The 20,400-nt window shown below is 41.2% G+C and overlaps 1 long non-coding RNA gene across 1 annotated transcript; it reads right to left on the minus strand.

Moving 5' to 3' along the window:
* Positions 1-5,285: 5,285 nt before the first annotated feature.
* LOC114232398 (uncharacterized) lies at positions 5,286-19,782 on the minus strand. The gene is made up of 5 exons (XR_003618455.2): positions 19,764-19,782; positions 13,078-13,128; positions 7,724-7,808; positions 7,082-7,235; positions 5,286-5,544 (listed from the first exon to the last, which is right to left on the minus strand). It is a non-coding gene; the product is annotated as an uncharacterized LOC114232398 (long non-coding RNA).
* Between the last annotated feature and the right edge of the window lie 618 nt (positions 19,783-20,400).

The raw sequence follows: 20,400 nt of genomic DNA on the forward strand, positions 1-20,400 counted from the left end.
GAAACGTACCCCTCTGTGTGATTTACTATATGGTTTCCCAGCCACTCCATGATCACCAAACTTGAACGCACTTTTTAATTTTTAAAATCACAATGCAGATGAAATAAATACACTAATATAAAAGTCTTCTCAAACATGAGGCTAAGAGTAGCATTTAAAGGTGGTTCTATCATTTTGGACATTTAAAACAAAGCTGATAATGGAAAAAGACAACAGTAATAAAATTAATCTGATCTCAAAATTGGAAACTAAGCCATTTAAAATAAAAACAAGATAAAACCCATAAAAAAATAAAATATTAATGTCCAGAGAACTAGGCTGTTGGTATTTGGTTTGCTCCCAGCTATATGCATAAGGTTTTGTTTTGTTTGTGTTTTTTCACAGCTTCTCTTTCGACCTTTTGGTGTATGCTTCAAACGGAAGTCAAAAGGATTCTTTCAATATGTAAACCAGATTTTGTCTGGCCTTTGCTCAGTCCCTCCAAAGGGACCCCTATTTCTCTCAGACTAAATGTCAGGTCTTTACAATGGCCTATAAGGGCCTACTTGATTTGGGTCTGGCCATCACCTCTCTCCCTAGAGCATTGGGATTCAGCACACTGACCTCTGAGCTGCTTCCCAACATATCACTCCTTCTCCTGCCCAGGGCCTTTGCATTTCTTGTCCCTCTGCCAGACATACTCTGCCCAAAATAGCTTTGAGGCTTAATCAATCACTAAATTTAGGCTTTTGTTCAAAGGGCATAGGACTTTTCTTGACCAGCCTATCTGAAATTGAGTACAACTCATCACCACTCCCTGCCTCACTCCCCATTTTCATTTTCTTCAGAGGTGTTAAGCTCGGGTGACATCTGGTTATTTGTGTATTGTCTGCCTCTCCCCAAGTAGAGCCAGTGTGGTGGATGGGAAGGGGAAAGTACCCCTTAATGGGGGTCGAGTCTGCAACCTTGGCCATGTGCCCTGACCAGGAATTGAACTGGTGACCTCTCGGTGCATGGGACAACACTCGACCAACAGAGCCAGGCTGGCCAGGGCATGTTTAACCTTTTGAATGATCTTGTGAGTCTGTATCATTAACCCCAAGCTCATAAATTTTAGAAAATTTGCCTGAGAAAGAAACAACCAAAATGTGCAATAGTGATGCAAACATAGGTTTGTGGGCCCACCTCCAAAGTCTGGGCTCTGGCCCACACAACTCTGCTGACGAATGCAGGCAGGAGCAAAAATCACCAATGTATATGCAAATTCAGGTATTTATTGGTAAATATTCCTTCTGTTTATGAATATTATGTATAGAAATCTCCAAGGAAGACCAAAAACCTTTTGTAATTTTAGGGTTTCTCTGAACCATCCATAGAACCTTGAGTCTAACTCAACTGATGGCCTTCCAAAGTAAGAGGAAGAATACTTGAAATTAAGGAGCCTTACGAGCTTACTCCTTTTGAAAGGGAAAAAAATAAAACAGAGAGCCAAAGAGAGAATGAAAGGAAGAAAAAAAACAACTTCCCCTTACCAGATGCACTAAAACACACTGTCAAACGCAGCAAAATCTTGTAAAATGTTCCGCCGCTGTAGGTCATAGAATAGAACTGTAATAAACTCTGACCCATAAAAAGTCATGTAAACATTATAACCTGTTTTTACTAGTCCTTTAAGCACAGGGAGCAATTGATCTAAAACAGCTTGGCTCTCCTAGTTTCCCAAGTCTCCGAGAGAATCTAGCCTCCAACATGGGTGTTCAAATGCCTCCGGCATTGAAAGCCAAAAATAGGCCTGAGCTAGAAAATTGCAGCTATTTAGCTATTTGCCCTGGGCAGATGTTTGATATTTCCAAGAGCAAAACATCCAAAAGGAAAGCTCCCTGGCAAGAGCGATTTTGCAACACCTACCACCATGGAATTATTTAATCCACAATGTCCATAATTGAAATAAGTAGCCACGTGGTCTTTCACTGCTGGCTTTAGCTGTCCCAGACTAAGAAAGATTTTTGTGTTGTGAAAGTAGTCATATCAGTGCCTCAGGACAGATCATTTCTGACGGTCTCCCTAAGGCTAAAAAGCTTTACCTTATGAAATATAAATGTGGAAACATTCAAGTGAGATTTTTACAGGTGTCAACATGAACACTCATTCCATTACCCATTTGTGGAATGCTACTTAAGTCTGCCCTGAAAATATCTTTTTCTTCTCTATTCCTAGAATCCAAAAGAGATCCAGGAGAGCAAGGGGAAACTGAACAGGAAGCCAAGAGGAATGTTCGTAGATTATCAATTGTTAGACTTTTCTAATCTTGTTTCTAATTATTCTTCTGAGGCATTTAATGTCTGGGAATGAGCCTCAGTTGAAAAGTGGATGGTAGGGTAGTTCCAGAGCATCAACTCTGAGGTGAACGCAACCTCGGGATAGTAGAATGACCTTTGCGTGGCATTGAACTTTGCTGTCACTGCTCATCTCTGTGGTGGCCTCACTGACATCCTGCTAGCTGGTGGCATCACGTCTTGGGTGGATTGAGTGACTCAGTTCAGCAAACACACATTTACTGACTGCCTATAAAGAGCCAAGGATAGCACTGGACACTGACGTGTGAGGGACATAGGCCCTCCCCTAAAGGAGCTCACAGCACTGAGGGGTATTACAACAAGGGACTGGGGTCTGTCTCCTACTCAGACATTCTGGGTGTGCTTGACCAATGCAGGAGCTCATATTCCTGACATTTGATACAAGAAGCAGGCATGAGAGGCTTGCTAAGTGCTCAGAGCAAATTGCCATTAAGAAGAGAAATTAGGACTGAGAAGATACATTTTATTCATCACTTAAAATTTGTAAGAATTTTCTGAAATTCTGAGAAAGACATCAAAGTTTTTGTCTTATGCATGTAGTTTACATAAATACATCCATGAATAAATTTCTTAATTGGGACAGCAACTTTCCCTAAGGAGGGCTTATGTTTCAAATGTTTCTGAATGTATCTCGACTTTTCTTAGCACTCAGAAATTTAGGAATATGCCTCACTGGATTTGAAGAGGGAAAACATTTCTTTCCACCTTCTGGAATCCCACAGCATTCCCCGGGGCTAACCAGACACAGAAAGAAAGAAAAATCACAACTTCCACATGTACCGTCTCTGCAGATCACTCAACTAGACCAATGCATTTGATTTTCAAAAGAACCCTGGGAAATTGGCTGATTAAGGTATCCATTTTTTAGATATGCTAAACTGAGGGAAAGTTGTTTTTATCAAGACCACAGAGTAAAGCCATGTCCTTAAACTCAGCATTCTTCCCACAATAGCAAATTGGATGTAGGCACCCCTGGTCCCCCATGGCTGCTGACCCTTCTCTTTTCTATGATTCAAGAATGAAAGCAAATTGAGGCGGTACACAGAGAGGAGATTCCAGCTAAACTAACTGCACTACTTCTTACAACAAGACTGGCATATAGCTCTACCTCCTACCCATGATGGGCATATTACTTCTATTTTCTCAAAATAAAAGAATTGCAATATATTTAGGATTATGTTTGAACTCTGGTGCCTGCTCAATAGAAGATTTACAAGAGTTGATAATTAAGGTCAAGTGAAAATAATTACCTGGTAGCCTGGTTGTTGTACACCGTGTGTTTGCTATGCGCCAGGCACAGTGCAAAATGCTTTCTATGAATCTCATTTAAACCTCATAAAATAGGTACTACAATTATCCCATTCCACAGCGCTGGAAATGGGGGCACAAAGAAGTTAAGTTACTTGCCTAGAGTTACACAGCCAGTAAGTGTTGAAGACAGCAGGATAAGTACTCTGGATTTAATCGCTATACTATGCAAACAGAATTGCTATAGTCAGAAAATTCATATTGAAACCTCATTCTCCAGTTGATGGTGTTTGGAGGTGGAGCCTTTTAGGAGGTACTTGGGTCAAAAGGGTGAAGCCCTCAAGAATGAGACCCTGGAGAGCTCCCTTGCCCCTTCTGCCAGGGGAAGACACAACCAGGAAGATTTTTCATCAGACACATAAATTTCTGTTGTTTATAAGCCACGCAGTCTAGGATTATTCTGTGATAGCAGCCCTAATGAACTAAGACAGAAAAATACTTGGAAATTACAGCCAATTAGTGTTAAGACATAAATCAATCCATTTATTCATATAAATAGGTTGAGACATGAACCTAAGAACATTTGGGAGGATCAGGATTTAAATAAATTAAGGAGCCTTTCCTCTCTCTACTTTGGAAAATGATTCAAAGCACTTGGGAGCAGAGAAGGTCTCCATGCCAATGTTTGACACAGGAATGTGACCATGAAAGAAAAGATAGGACAGGGAAAGTGGAGCAGAGGACTAAGGGAGACAGGTGGGCAGAGAGAAACTTCTCTGTCCAGGGCACAATGCCCAAGCTAACCATTAACAATATTCATTGGCACAGCTATTGAAACTGAAAGGTCCTTTAAGTGATGGTTCTAGAGCTGAATCCAGGAGCAGCACCAGCATATCAACTTGCACCTGTCTGGATATAAACCTTGGCAAAGGGAGTTAGGCCAGAAAAGGGACTTATTCTGTCTCTTCCATGGTGTTTTCTCCTTAGCACTAAAAAACAATGCTTCTCAGTATTTATTCATCCCTTGTGTACACATAGTGCCATGAAAAATTCTAAAGAGCCCGACCAGTGTTGTCTCAGTGGTTGAAATTCCAGGAGGTCACAGTTCAATTCTCAGTCAGGGTACATGCCTGGGTTTAGGGCTAGATCTTCAGTAGGGAGCATGCAGGAGGCAGCTGGTCAATGATTCTCTCTCATCATTGATGTTTCTATCTTTCTCTCCCTCACACTTACTCTCTGAAATCAATTAAAATATACTTTAAAACATTCTAAAGAAGTGTGGTACTTTTGCCGAAACCGGTTTGGCTCAGTGGATAGAGCGTCGGCCTGCGGACTGGAAGGTCCCAGGTTCGATTCCGGTCGGGGGCATGTACCTTGGTTGCGGGCACATCCCCAGTGGGGGGTGTGCAGGAGGCAGCTGGTCGATGTTTCTCTCTCATCGACGTTTCTAGCTCTCTATCCCTCTCCCTTCCTCCCTGTAAAAATCAATAAAATAAAAAAAAATAAAAAAAAAAGAAGTGTGGTACTTTTAAGAAACTTGGGAATAAACAAACAACCTAAGTGTGATTCCATGCAGGAATAGTTAAAAAAAAAATACCTACTGTGATTCTCTCCTTTTCAAGGTCACAAGTATGTAATATCTTAAAATGAAATAATTTTCCAGACTCATCATTTTATTTATTTTTGTGTTTTTATAAAGAGATTATTAGTCTTTCAAAATAATCAGAGCAAGTGAAATGGATAAGCTCATTCATGCAAACGTGCAGAGGGAATGCAGACAGAGTACCATATCAATGTATGGCGTGGTGTGTGTTTCTAATGAAAGTCAAGGAGGATTCTCAACTATACAAGAAGCCAGAACTTGCCTAATGATAGTTATTTTATGCAGTTTGTGGAGATTATAGTGAAATCTTGAGTGAATCTGCTTTGGATGGATGCTTGAAATCTTCTTGCCTTTGCCCTGGAGGAAAGAATGGACAAGACGTGTCACAAGAGGAAATATAGAGAAAATGGATCTGCATTGCACTGATCAATCATATTTGACAGACTGCTGCTTTAGCCAATGATCACATCTGTTGCCATTAAAAAGTCTTCAACAAATCATGTACATTAGACATGTCACAGGAGTGGATCGAAAATAAGTCAGGATTTATATGAAAACATTTCCCCACAGATGTTTTGCATTGCCAATTCATTGTATGTCCTGTATTGGGTTGTTTTTTAAAGTTTACTGGTCTGGCACTGGCCTAAAAGGGAAATCTTCCTCCTAATCTTCCCTGAGAGTCAGTCCTAAGGATGAGGAGATGCCCTGTGCTTCTGAGGACAAACAGGGGTAGCTGCCTCATGACTCCCAGCACAAGGAACACGCAGACTCTCCATGGAGCACGCAGAACTACCCACTGCTCTCAGCTAGAAACTGGTGGTCAGGATGTGCTCCCCAAAGTGGGGAGAAGTACTTCTCTCTTTTCCTCTGGAACATGTACATTCACAGATTGAAGAGGGGAAACTGGCAGCATCCTAGAAGGGAGGTAGAGAAGCAAGACTGACAGTCATGTCACCTGCCCCCTTCATTTTTGGTAGCTTAAAAGAATCTAGGGATTTCCAGCTCTGTCTTGACAATAAAACTTCAAAAGGTAAGGAAAAAGTAATGGCCAACACGAACTGGGTATTTACCAAGTGGCAGACAGTGTTCTGAGAGTGTTGCATGTATTAACACTGAGGCATCTATTAATTCTCTGCTAAAGGGATTCAGGACTTTCTACAGAAAATCCAAGGTAATATCCAAATCACTGTGTCCAATTTTCTCTGTAGACAGAGAACCCGTTGTGTTAGGGTTAGCGAGCTACCATCACTTCAGATAATTTAGAGAACAGTTTTAGGAATTCATTTTAATTAGAGATTCATAAAATATAGATGTTTGTTTAGGGTTAAAGTATTGATTAAAATAATAAAAAGTTTCACAGCTATCCACTGAGCCAAACCGGCTAGGGCTGAAGAAGCCTTCCTAATTTAAGAGCAGTTACTCCATGGCACCACTGGAATTTTGCCTGGATAAGCACTGCCTGGGCTCTTATCCTGTGTAGGATGTAACCCCAGAACACAGTAAAATGGACACTTTCATGCCATTTCTTACCTCTAGAGTCTGGCAGTACAAAGGACTGAAAGGAAACAGCAGGAACCTGAAAGTGTTGTTTCTGCAATCTGAAAGCGACCTGAAATTTACTCCCACATAGTTTACTCACCTGCAAGAGCAGCCCCATAATCACTGTGCTGAAGGCTGCCTGTCTCTACTTACATAATCCAGCAGCTCGCCGCTCCAGTCGGCTCCCACCCCCAATATTCCCAGCCAACATCCAGGCCCTTTCATCTCTGGTCAATTATCTCTCCCTTGGTTTCAGCAGCCTAACAAACTGAGTTCATGAGAGAGTGTGGCTTTATCAGAATAACTCTGAGTGTGCGAAGGACAGAAAGACATAAGGAACGCTTCCAAGGCTTACCGGCTTCCTTCCTGCATTTGCTTGACTGTATTCTTGGAAGACCTCCAGGGGCCTAGACCGCCTGGGCTTGTCAAGGGATTTCTTTTCCATTGGGGGATGCCACCACCCAGACACTGAGTCAGAAGAGAGGTGAAATCCTCACAGCCATAAATCTCTGCAACAAAAGGGAGAGTTGAGAAACCCTTACTGCATTCTGCTCTTTCCATGAGAAAAAAAAATTGTTTATAAGAACTAAATTAGGCAGGGCAAAAATTTAGTAAGATTCTTTTTTCCTGCTCTTTATTTTTCCTGCTTCTGTGTTAACAAAAACAAATTTCTTTGATGTTTTGCAATTTCTTTCTTTTGTTACCCTGTATGTGTGCTATTGAGTTTTTGCTTTTGTTGTGTTAAGAAATTTTGGAAAAAAAAACAACTCTTCAAATATCAGATTTTAAAGTATAAAATTTGGCATATGAGATTCCAAATGCTTTTGTTTTTAGGTGCCACGGTATGCTCAGATATTTAGGGAATATGCAGTCACAGTTTTAGGGATGATACTAGAAGAGAATAGAAAATCAGGAAAATTCTTTTAAATTTTTCATTCAATTCTTAGAGTCAGGCTGTCATTCTATGGTGTCTTCATCTTTATTTTTTCCCCATTACCTGGAGACCTCATGCTACCATTTGGCTACTTAGGGTCCCCTCCATAGAGGCCCCGAATGAGCTTTTCTCCCATCCATTTCTCATTCTGTGAGCAAAGAGAAAGAGGAGATGGTTAATTGAATTTACATTAGGATAAAATTAACTAAGACATGATTAAATGTTTAATTCACACAGGGCAACTTGCATCAACAGAAGACAGGGTCATCCTAAAGTTTGACAATGAAATATCTGGAAAAGGGTTTATGAAAAGGTAGAGTTCCTGCTCCTTGCAAATTAGAGGACACAGATGAGTGCCTTTCTAAGCACTATATACTATTAATCTTCCAGTCATCTTATTTCCCAGTCTAACAAAAATATCACCAGCATTTTTGCACAGATCAAGCTCTGCATTCTGGCAGTGTAGATTAGAAGAATTTATTAACCATTCTGCCTTTATAGTAAATGATTAACACCACATAAAAAAAACAAATCTTTACAAAAGCAGCATCCAATGCTTCCAGTTCAATGAGAATAGTAATAGTTATTTCACATCTTTTTAAATATTTCATTCTCACTCTATGACTTTTCCAGCTATATAATTCAGCGAAAAAATACAGTTGGCTTACAGAAGTGTTTCCATATAGTTATGTCACTGAAACATACTATCTATATATATCAAAGTCTAAGCGACAGAACAACCGGCTGACCAGTCGCTATGATGCGCACTGACCACCAGGGAGCAGACACTCAATGCACAAGATACCCTGGTGGTCAGTGCACTCCCACAGCGGGAGTGCCACTTAGCTGACTGAGGAGCACCAAACACAGGGCTCATGGCTGGCCGCCGCAGCCCGAAGACCACAGTGGAGTGGCAGTGGGCCTACTGAGCGGCAGCGGTGGCAGGCACAGTGGGGCCTGGATGAGCAGGAGCAGCAGGCAGGAGTGGCAGGTGGCATTGGACTGCTGGTTTCAGCCTGATCCCCACAGGCCACACTGAGGGGCCCCACCAGTGCACAAATCTATACACTGGGCCTCTAGTACTAAAATGATCATAATAAAATAGATGGTACTTAAAGCCTTTATTAAAATTTTGAAGTGTTTTACTTGGCTCTCATATAAAAGATAGTTGAAGTATTAACTGCATTTGTCAGGCATTTCTCACATTAAATATTATTTAATAAGAAATAATATCACATTTGTTTAAACCAATGGTTTTTACTGAAGTGGTATTTTATTTGGACATGATTTGAAATATTTATAGAGCCTAATAGAAAGGGGTAATATAAGAGATCTTGAAAAACTACACTATCAGAGATTCCATCTCTGCTAACACCTTGGGTGGGCTGGTGTAACATACAAATTACACTATTAAATCCTGAAGGTTTGAAGAAAATCCGGAATGAATTCTAAATATTCAAACTAGCTTCAGATTACTTTTTAAAATGAAGAATCAAACATTTAAATAAGTTATAAATCATTTGGTTAATGGACTGATGTTATGTGAATATATACCAGAAACTAAAAAAAATAGAGATAATATTACTTATTTCCACTCAACACAACTCACATGTGTATGGCAAGATTGATGTGGTAGGGATCCTGACTGAGACTTTTGTCGCCTTTAATTAAAATTATAAATACCAAAGATTACTGACGAAGATATCCTAAATCAATCTGTTATATAAAATGATCTAGGATTTCTTTAAGCTGTTAAAGAACAGTCTCTTAAACAGGGTAAATAACAGTAAGAGAAAAGAAAAGTGATGGGAATATAAATTTGTTCTTTCAAAGATTTCTTTTTCATTTGGGGAGGTATGAAGAAGAAAAAAAATGTTTGTTTTAGGATGTCACAAAATTTTAACTTTATGAAAATAGCATAATCATACTATTATTAAAGGAAACTCAAATATATTTATAATTATTTTATGACTGTGCTTGTGCCTTTGGGAATTGGTTTTCTCTGCTCTTTCTATAGTCTTGGGACTGGTCCTAGAATTGTGATTATAAGAGGCAAACGAATGGCAACCTGCCCCTCATCCAGCCAAGCATGGAAATAGAATTGCCTTGGGAAATTTTCAAAGGAGAGGAAAGATTTGGGGTGCTTTCTTTTCTCTGACATCAGATAGACTTACCACTTCACACCCTCCCCTTTTCTTTCCTAGTTATCTATCCCACTTCTTACACCCTTGAACTCCTATGAGCCATCTCCTTTTTGCTAAATACTACTGAAGGATGAATTATAGTCAACACATCCTATATAATAAAAGTCTACTCTGCAATAGACTGAACAGTGGAATGACCTGCAGAACAACTGGTCACTATGATGTGCACTGACCACCAGGGAGCAGATGCTCAATGCAGGAGCTTCCCCCAGACCACAGGCCCCAGGCCAGCCAAGCCAGGTTCCAGCAGGAGCTCCCTGATCACTCTGCCGATTGCCCCACAGATTGGCCCTGATTGCCAGCCAGGCCTAGGGACCCTACCCGTGCAAGAGTTTTGTGCACCAGGCCTCTAGTTTATGATAAAAGCTCGAGAAGAGGTATTTTCCAATAGTATTAACACTGGTAGAATAAGGATGGTTTTGGAACTGTACTGAGAAGAATAACACAGATCTACAGTGTAAACAGTGGGGTTGTATAGAACACTTTTGGAATACCAGGTCCCATTTCCATGATGTCAATGGCACACTAGAGGTGCATCCCACATCATACACTCTCAATCTCAGAAATCCCCAATACAGAAATCTCCCAGTGTGCTGAGGTGGTAGTGGGGGAACCGATAGAGGGCCAGCCTTCAGGTATTCAAGATGCAACCAAAAAGGTGCTTCTTTTATGTATTTATGTATTGAAGTTCTGCCTGTGATTTCCTCTGAATCAAGACTTCCACAATGAAAAAATTGAATTGAAAACCAAAAAGCCTCTTAAGGCCTCAGAGGAATAATAGAAAACAGAGTTGGGCAGTAGAGGACCCTGGACTCAGAAGGCAAGCACTTCAGGGTACAATCTGGGCTTTGCTATATATGAGCTGTGTGGACTGCAGGTGCCATTTCTGCAGAAACTACAAACTGCCTCTGCCTCCGAACAAAGAAATGAGTAAGAGTGGCCAAGGAAAGGAACTCAATTTGCACATCCGCTCACCAGCAGGACAGACCTTCCCAGGACTATATGCTCCTTAGGATGCTGAACTGAGGACTGCTACAGAAAGCCATAAGAGAACGACACAGAGTGAGCTTGTGGGATCACCCATGTCTGATATGTCCTACTCTGTACTTCTTGAAAGAAGCAGTAAACCTCCTCTTATTTGAGTAAATGCTGGTTGGGCAGTTATTTTTTTGCTTGGCCAATGATTGGACATAGAATATCTGTAATAAGAGGTCAAGGTTATTATGGAAGACTGGCCTAGTTTCAGGAGCAGAGACTGCTGTCTTTTTAGAGCCCCTCAAGTCCCTGTATACAGGAGTTCACCTATTTATTATTCATCAAATTAAACTTGCTACATAGGATAAATGTAAAGACAGGTAGAAATCTGCAGGCCAATGGAAATTGCCAAACCAGAAATGGTCAGTGGTTCAGGATTCATTAATAGAGAAAAAGAAAGAAAGAGAAGAAAGAGAGAAAGAAAGAGAGAGAGAAAGAAAGAGACAAGACTACCCACATATCAAATTGGAGGCTAAGAATCATCTCTCTCCAAACCTACTTACTAGTATTTATGGAATATGATATTCACAAACATACAATGATTGAGAATCTCCATACATTCATAGTAAACTTTAAGTTTAATACTGGAAGCTTTCTAGAGATAAGCACAGATAAGTTTCGAGTCTTCAGATGAAGAAAAAAAAACACTCCAAAATGTAAATAATTCCATTATGGAAATTCAAGGCAAAGAGCAAGGGAAGTGTTCCTAGTGCCAAAGATGGGAGATTTCATGAAACAGCCAACCATCAGTTATCAGCAATACCCTGGCATTAAAGCTTGGCTCTGCCTACGTGCATCCTACATATTTTATTCACATTAAGCACTGGAATATTATCCTCTTTTAACAACTGAGTTATACTTGCCAATTTATTTTTAAGCTGTGCATGACGACAATTCTCCAATTTGTAGAATTTTAGTTTGTCGATATTTCTACAGCCTAATTAGATAGATGGCTATTAAATTTTATTTAGAGTTATTTTTGGCTATCCCTTAAAGCTTTGAGTATTCCAAATATCTATGGCAGGACTATAAAGAAATGAGGCTTCCAATACTGATTGGTTATTAAATAAGTTCAACAATATATTACCTTGTCAACAACATACTAATCTTGGCAAAGGAATGAAATTCTGAAAGCATTTTTAGTGCCCCTGCTGATAATTGGCTTGCTGAAATCTTGTTATAATTTGTCACCAGTTCTCAGGTAGATTTCGAAATAGGTGATTTTCTGAATCCTTTCCCTTATGAAGTGGTTCTCTCATTGTAAATTCCTTGGCTTTGACTTAAGAGAACTTCAGAGCCAAACTAAATACATCACTGATAATATAGAACACCATTCCCACCTGAATGAAAATTTCAGAATATCAGAGCCAAAGTTTCCCCAACTTTTCTTCAGATAATTTGATCACAAGACATTAAAACGTGAAATGAGCCCCAACAAAAACAATGTGGTTTTGTTTTCCCATCTGGCTATTTATTTGAGTTTACTCTGCTCCAGCCTTGGTAGTTGAGTCACACCCATTCTGTAGGTGTATCATGTGCCCATTTACTCTGCCACCTAGGCAGTCATATGCCTTCTTGATCCAAGAATGAGGAGTAGCCAGAATGCCCACTGTCAGCAAGTATCTAATCTCAGAATGAATGAGCGGCAGAGGTTTGGGGTAACCATTTTATAAGCTCCATGCCTGTCGCTCTGAGGTTGACTGCCTAAGGAGAATCAGTGAGCTTACTCACAGCGTAATTAAGTGGCAATGTCAGGGGGTCAGGCAGCATCATCTTCTCCAGCCAAAAACATTTGGAACCCTCATGTGGTGATTTATGATTGTGTTGCCTGGCCAACCACCAGGAACCCAGCTTCCTTAACTCATCCAGGCCATGCTCTGAAAAGCTAATCCCTGTCTTTTTAATGACATCTCTTCATTTATGGAGTCTCACACATTCTCAGGATGCACCCCGCCAATTACATGGGTTGAAATGACTGGTGCTGGCTCCCTTGTGATGTTCATGAATTATGGCTTCCTTGATATTCTTCTCTGTGTGACCTTTTACTGTAATCTACAATGAAGTTATTGCTGAAATCTCAGCAAGATTATGCCATATTTCAACTATCTATGTATGCTTAGTAAGAGCATTTACACAATTAACACTTTCTTATTAAACCAAATAAAAAACTAACTTTACTTGGGCATTCCACAGGTAAAACTTCCTCTTGAGTTATCATGCAGATTTCCTCTGAAAGGAAAATAAGGATAGAGAACTGTTATATTTTGGAACCTTCAAACCACAAAACCTCTCATTCATATTCCTATGTAATTAGAACAAAATGGCATCCTAAATTTTGACAAATAGGCTTTCAATAATCCACCTGGTTTCTTCAGCTACTCCTTTGGAATCTAAGTACTATTTTTATTAACTGAAATAAAAGTATCAAGCTAAATTATAAATAGAATCTCCAGAGAGGAGCAGTCCTGCTGACCTCTTGACTTTAGGCTAGTGAAATTGACTTAAAATTTTTGACTTCCAAAACAGTAACAGAATAAATTGTGTTGTTTTAAGCAACTAAATTTGTGGTAGCCTGTTATATCAGCAAGAGGAAACCAATACACATTCATCTGTGAAATAAATATAGTAGTCTTCCCTTACCCATGATTTCACTTTTCACGGTTTCAGTTACCTGTGTCAACCAAGGTCCAAAAATATTAACTAGACAATTACAGAAAAAAGTAATTTATAAGTTTTAAATTGCATGCCATTCTAAGTAGCATGATTAAATCTCCTACTATCCCTTTCTGTCCTACTCTGGAAATAAAGCATCCCTTTGTCCAAATATCCATACTGTTTACATTTCTGACCCAGCCCATTAATCACTTTCAGCTATCATATCAAATGTTGTAGTATCACAGTGCTTGTGTTCAAGCAATATGTCACTTAAGAATGACCAAAAAGCCATTCACATAACATTTTTTAGAGTATCTATCTAATCTAATAATAGACAGATATGCAAATTGACCGCACCTTCGCTACACATAAGCCACGCCCACCAGCCAAGCCACGCCCACCAGCCAATCAGGACGAGTATGCAAATTACCCCAACAAAGATGGCAGCTAATTTGCATATCAAGGCAGCGTCCAAAGAAGCCAAGAGCTGCAGAAGGGAGTAAAGCTTCGAAGAAGCAAGCAAGCCGGGGGGGAGGAGAAGGGCGGGGCGGAGGCGGGGCCGGGGCCAAAGGGAAACGCGGGCGGGTTGGAGGAGAAGGCGGGGCGGGGGACAAGGGCGGAGCGGAGGCGGGGCCGGGGGCGAAGGGAAACGCGGGCGGGCTGGAGGAGAAGGCGGGGCGGGTGACAAGGGCGGGGCGGAGGCGGGGCCAGGGCCGAAGGGAAACGCGGGCGGGCTGGAGGAGAAGGCAGGGCGGGCGGCAAGGGCGGAGCGGAGGCGGGGCCGGGGGCGAAGCGAAACGCGGGCGGGCTGGAGGAGAAGGTGAGGCGGGGGACAAGGGAGGAACGGAGGCGGGGTAGAGTGCAGCAGGAAATCCTATTGCAGGATTTTTCCTGCAACAGGAAAGCTAGTATATATATAAAAGCCCAGCTACCGAACAACTGAATGACCAGAATGACCAGAATGACTGGTCGCTATGACATGCACTGAGGTGGCTAACCAGACCGATCAGGACCCGATCGCCCCCCCACCCCGCCAAACTCCCATGGCCCCTCCCCCTGGCTGGTCCCACCCCAGATTGCCCCCCACCCCTCTCTCCCATTCCGAGGTGCCTAAGAGCTGCCCTGAGGCCTGGAGCTCCAGGGGGGGGGGGGGGGGGGCTCGATTCCTGGCTGTGCTCCTCCAGACCTCAAGAGCTACAAATTACAAATGTGGCTGCCGCGAGGGAGGCCTGGCTGGGAAGTGGGAGGAATGCACAGCAAAGGGGGCGAGAACTGAGGAAAAGCCTGCCGGGAAGAACCCGCAATAGGGGCAGCCAGGCCCTCAACCCCCAACTCCAGCCTAGCCCTGCAGGCTGCCTCTCAGATGCTACTGTGAAGTAGGTAAGGAGAGGGCACATGAGGGGGGAACACTGTGACCCCTGCACGCCACTGCTGCCCCTCACTAACCTGTGCCCACCACCGCGGAACCACCCACCCATGCTGCAGCCACTGCCTCCTCATGCTCACACTGCCACCATAGCCACCAAAGCCTCCTCCTGTGCTGTGCCCCTGGCTGGCCTCCGGCACCATATTCTCACCCCACCCTGCCTCTGCCTGTTTACAATGATTGGGAGGAACAGGACAGGCTGGTCCAGCGCACAAGTGCATTCCCTTCTTCCGCTGCAGCCGACTCCCCGGGTCTTCCACTCTCTGCCAATGGATAAAGCCGACCTAGGCAAATGCCTGGTGCCTTCATGCGGGTATGCCAGGAGGCATGGTTCTTGAAAACCCAGAGCCCAGTCTACAGGAGGGCCCTTTGTGGAGGAAACACTCTACAACTCCTAGGAAGCACTGCACCTCCTGTGGCCCTGAAGCTCATGGAGGAGACTGAGAGAGTGCACAAAAGAATGTGCCACGCTGGGAGTGCCTGTGCAGTTCTTGATCTTGGGGGACCAGGTGGGACGTACACCAACTGCCGATGGCCCCTCCCCCTGTCCGGCACTGCCCCCAATCAGCACCCCCATCAGGGGCAGGCTGGCAGACCACCCACAGTCCCACCCCCTGCTGACCTGGCCTGATGGCCCCCATTGGGACGGGCCTATGGTACCCACCCATGCATGAATTCATGCACCAGGCCTCTAGTATTGTTATAATAGTTTTATTTTATTATTAGTTATTAACTTTTTACTGTGCATAATTTATAACTTAAAGCTTATCATATGGTATGAAAAAACAGGATTTGCTACTCTCCATGCTTTCAGGCATCCAAGTGGGGGGATATCTTGGAATATATCTCCCGCAGATAAGGGGGGACTACTGTAATTCAAAAGACTTCCTGTTAATTTGGATAATATCAATATTCATATTTTCTGTTTTTCTTTTTATCATTTTAGCCATTTTTGGGAGTGGATATTTTATTATAGTTTTGATATGCACTTCCCTGATAACAATAAAATTTAGCAATCTTTACATGATTAATGGCCAAATAGATTTCCTCTTTTATGAAGTTCTCATTTATGTACCCATTTTTTTGTTGTTATCATTTTCTCATTTATTTGTAGGTGTGATCTGCAAATTCAATAAACTAACCTTGGTTGGAATATAAATATGGATGTAGATTTGGAAATGGATATTGATATATAATTATGACTCACTACACAGTTCATCTTTCCATTCTTGTATTGTTTCTTTTGATGAACCAAAGATCTTTGATGCAGTCACTTTTCATCAACCTGTTTTTTAATGATTAAGGAGGTTAAGAAATTAATCTCCTGCCTTAGGATCATGAAGATAATCTACTATATAACATTCTGAGTATTATGATTTTATTGTATTTATCCTTTTCATACAGCTAGAATTCATCTTGGCTATGTTGTGAGATAGTTATCATTTTTGTTTTTCTTCATGCAAATACCCAATTTTCTTATAATCAGTTGTTGACAATGTAATCATCTTCTACTTCTGCAGCACCAGTCCTGTATGTGTATGTGCACATGTTTTTTTTTTTCCATTAACCTCTTTATGTATCCTTGTTCCTAAACTCCATTTTCTTTATTACTATAGTTTTATAATAATTCATGACATTTGTTAGATTGAGTCCTCCCACTTAGTTCTTCTATTTCTTGAGTGTCTCCGTATTCTTAGACTTTTGCAGTTTTATGTAAATTGTAAATTTAACTTGTTAATTTCTACCAAAAACCTATTTGTATTTGTACTAAATTATATTGATTATAATTCAATTTAGGAAATTTGATATTTTTAAAACACTGAGCCTATTTAATCTGTATAGACATGAAATATTTTTCCATGCATTTAATCCATTGTTAATGGCTGTCAATGAGGCTTTATAATTTCTTTTATAAATAAGTTTAGCCGAAACCGGTTTGGCTCAGTGGATAGAGCGTTGGCCTGCAGACTCAAGGGTCCCAGGTTTGATTCCAGTCAAGGGCATGTACCTTAGTTGCGGGCATATCCCCGGTAGGGGGGTGCAAGAGGCAGCTGATCGATGTTTCTCTCTCATCGATGTTTCTAACTCTCTATCCCTCTCTCTTCCTCTCTGTAAAAAGTCAATAAAATATATTTAAAAATATATATATAAATAAGTTTATTTTAACAACATTCAATTTCGTTATTGGATTCATTCCTATATTATATAATATGTGATGCTATAGTAAAAGGTGTCTTTGTTGAAAAAAATCTATATTATTAAAATTTTATAGATATTTTAATAAAAATGTATAGTTAATTTTATGCTTAATTTTAAACAAAACATTCCTACTGTAAGCTCTAAGTGGGTTCCAGAACTGCAATCACATCAAATGCAAAGGCATGTTACTGGGAAGTTAATCAAACGACTGACAGAGCCTGCAGAGGCAACAGCTCTAGAAGTCAAGGACCCAAGGACTGAGAGCCAATTGCCTGTTGCATTCCCTCTAAATTCACATTAGCACTGGAGATCACTGGATCATCAAAGCACTGAAAACGTTTTAAAGACTGAAAAATAAACTAATGAAAAAATAGTTCCAGAGGCACAGATGCATGGAACAGACTGACAAATCTCAGAGGGAAGGGATTGGGAGACACTGGGAGGGATTCACCAAAGAATATATATGCATATATGCAGAGCCCATGGACCCAGACAATAGTGCAGTGAAGGCCTGGGGAATGGTAGGGCTGGGTGAGGGGGCAAAGGGAGAGGAAATGGGGGACACCTTTAATGCTGTCAACAATCAAAAATAAAAAATAAATGAGCATGTTTACATTAACAAAATAAACTGGTGATTTTTAAAAATATTTTTTTGTTCATTTCAGAGAGGAAGGAAGAAGGAGAGAGAGAGAAACATCATTGATGAGAGAGAATCATTGATTGGCTGCCTCCTGCATGCCCCCTACTGGAGATTGAGCCACAATCTGGGAATGTGCCCTGACTAGGAATTAAACCATGACCTCCTGGCTCATAGATCCAACCATGGAGCCATACTGGCTGGGCTAAACTCATGTTTTTGAATTCTAATTTCTACACATAGTTAAAGAAATGTAAGTTTCAAGAACAATGAGTTTCTATTTTTTACTTGACAATGATAAATGGTGGCAAGAGTGTAGAAAAACAAACCCTCTCATATACTGATGCCAGTTTTATAAATTGGTATAAACCTTTTGGAGAACAATTTAGCAATTCCTACCAAAATGTAATATGCTCGTACCTGATGTACTAGCAATTCTACCATTAGAAAGTTACACCATGGATATGTTCTCACACATGCACAAAGTGCATGGACAAGGATGCTCAATGCAGGTAAAATGTTCAATCCTCCTAAATGACAATCAGAATACACACACCATTTTACATCCATATGAAGCATGCTCATAGAGTTGAGAGTAAGGTAGAAATACAAAGCCATGAGTATAGAATAAAACTATAATTATTTTTTTAAGATTAGATAGATAATAGATGATAGAGAGATAGAATATTAGGGTGCTCCAAAGAAAAAGGACCAATGGGATGGATGGATTGATGAATGGATGGATGGATGGATGGATGGATGGATGGATGGATGGATGGACAAATAGATGGATAGAAAGAAATACTTATACATTCATGGAAATTTTTTTAATGAAACACTGGAAACTTAAAAGTTGCCTCAAGTGAGGCAAACTGGGGAAGATGAGTGATTTGGTTTTATCTATTCTTCTGTGAAGTTTTAATATTCTTAACCAAGTACATAGATTACATTTTGAAATAATTAGTTAAAATATTAAATCCCATAAGTGATTAACATGAGAATGCTCATTAATCCTGTTTTCCTGTACTCCATCTCCTGCCACCACCTTTCAGTACTTCAGCTTCTCTGTACATGCTGTTTCTAATTTTTACCATGTTTCTACTTCCATTTTACCAATCACTTCATATCCTTTCTGCTGCCTCACTTAAACTGCGCCTCACCATGGCTCTTTACATCTTCATAAATACTGTTCCTTCTGCTGAGTGTGTTCTGTACCCTCTTAGACTGCTGAATGCTTATTCATCCTTCACGACTTTCCTCAACAGCTCTGAGAGAATTTCCAGGAGTTAGTCCTAGTTCCAGACTCTCTTATTTTTGAAGTTATCTCTATATATAAAGAGGTAGTATGCAAATTAGGCCAGGACTCCGTAATGGGTCAGGACCAGATAGGAGGAGGTTGCATGCAGGTGAGGCCCAAAGCAGAGACGGAGACAGAGGCAGAAGGGCCTGCCTGAGCCGGCATGGTGGCTCAGGAGGCCCCAGAATGGGCACAGGTAGAGGAGCCAGCGCTGCGCTCATGTCAGCCTTGGGTTCAGGCAACCATGAGCCCGGGTGGCTGTGAGGCCGTGGGTTCAGGCAGCCATGAGCCCCGGCAGCTGCAATCCCCTGATTGCAGAGGTAACTGGTGGTAGCGGTGGCGGTGGCGGGGCTGGTGAGTGAGCAGCGCCAGGCCAGCCAAGGCAATTGCCAGCAGGGGCCCCAATTACCCCACCAGTCACCCCACAGATGGGCCTTGATCGCCAACCAGGCCTAGGGACCCTACCCATGCATGAATTTCATGCACCGGGCCTCTAGTGAAATATAACTTGCTCACCCTTGCATTTCAGGGCCTCTGCATATGGCACCACCTCCCTTTCCAGCTTTGTTTCACACATCTTCTTCACTTGCTTATTGCTCATCAAAAATGGCTTGTGCATATGGTCCAATACCTTTTATTCATATTCTTACCTCAGTTGGTACATCCTCTTCCACAATTTTTCCTAAAAAACAAAAACAAACAAACAAACAAAACTCACTCTTCTTTCAGGCCAATCTGAAATCCTACATTGCTCACAAATCATCTTATGGTTGACCCAACCAAATGTGTTCTCTTTCCCCTTTCAATGCCTTTAATTGTTTATATTTACCTCTCTTGTTACTTGCACATCATCCCCTGATGTCCTATTTGTGGTGCTAATAGAATCCTCCTGCTAGATTGTAACCTTATTGATGGCATAGAGTTGGTCATACTCTTTATATATACAGTAGTACCTAGAACAACTGTACATAGTTTAGATTTTTTAAATTATGTGTCTGAGTAAAAAAGTGAACTTATTTGCCTACTACCGTAGGTCAGTTCATCACCATCCTTCTCTTGAGTAATTGGTCTCTCACCTGGCTATCTGACTCATACTCCTCCAACCCATTCTCTGCCTGCTACAAAAGTAAGCTTTCCAAATACCAGTCTTATCATGCTGACATTGCCTTAGAATTGTTCCCTTCGCCTACGGGACAGATGTGAGGCATACAAAACCCTCTGTGTTCTGGCTGCCCTGATTTTTCTAGGCAGTTCTACCTTCAACCATATTCTTGTGACATGTTGGTG

Source organism: Eptesicus fuscus, chromosome 8, assembly GCF_027574615.1.
Source record: "Eptesicus fuscus isolate TK198812 chromosome 8, DD_ASM_mEF_20220401, whole genome shotgun sequence".
Lineage (NCBI taxonomy): Eukaryota > Metazoa > Chordata > Mammalia > Chiroptera > Vespertilionidae > Eptesicus > Eptesicus fuscus.